A 973-nucleotide genomic window follows, 5' to 3' on the forward strand; every position below is an offset into this window, starting at 1 on the left:
TCACCGGACTCAAATTAAGTTCGGTAACCAATACCAGCTACCATACTATACCTCTGGTGGAGATTCCACAGATACCAGCCTCGACACTGCTGAAGAGGAAGTAGAACAACAAACAATGGACAATGCTAATGATGGATTAGTCCAACTCCTCCTTACCCTTAACCCTGCTCTAAGACAATACCTACGTCTTGAATAACTCACAGAAGTAGCAGCCAATCGTGAAGCAATGTCCTTCCTACACCTTCTGCCATTAGCACCACCATCCTCACCTCCCATAATCGATTCACAACTACTATATGGCAGACCCTTACGAGTATACACCAATGAGACTATTGTTGCTCTCATACAACCCACTATTCCTGAACATTACCGACATTTCTATAAAACCTTTGAAGAACAAGAAGACCCTATCAAACAGAGAAGAGGATCTCTCATTGAGGACAAACCTGATGTCTGATAAACTACCGAGGAATTCACCTCATCCTTCCGAAGCTAGATTATTGCTGGATACCATCACGATCCAATCTATTTCAAATTGATAGACAGCTCTAGACAAGGTGATCTCACCCCCTACAACATATCCAATGAAATGGTATATACTATTACCCTTATGGTGAACATTACCTATACATCCCAACCGGCTATATGTTTAATGGTATGACTAGCAGGGAATATGTCATTACTGAAATCCATAACAAATAACATTATAGTGCCGACCATAACCTACAATATGCCTCAGAATTGGTTTACTGGCCGGAAATGCGCAAGGACCTCCGTGCTTTCGTCCAATAATGTGAAATCTACCCGGCTAATAAGCAATGCACACAACTACCTCAAGGCAGGGCCCAGACACTTCAGTTACCTTGCGAAATCTTCGAATCCTTTGCCCTTGATTTCGCATGACCATTCAACAAGTCCTCCGGTTATAACACCATATTGGTAGCTGTGGCCCAGCTTTCTGGATACACATGGC

Source organism: Tuber melanosporum (genome assembly GCF_000151645.1).
Source record: "Tuber melanosporum whole genome shotgun sequence assembly, scaffold_34, strain Mel28".
NCBI classification, from domain to species: Eukaryota; Fungi; Ascomycota; class Pezizomycetes; order Pezizales; family Tuberaceae; genus Tuber; species Tuber melanosporum.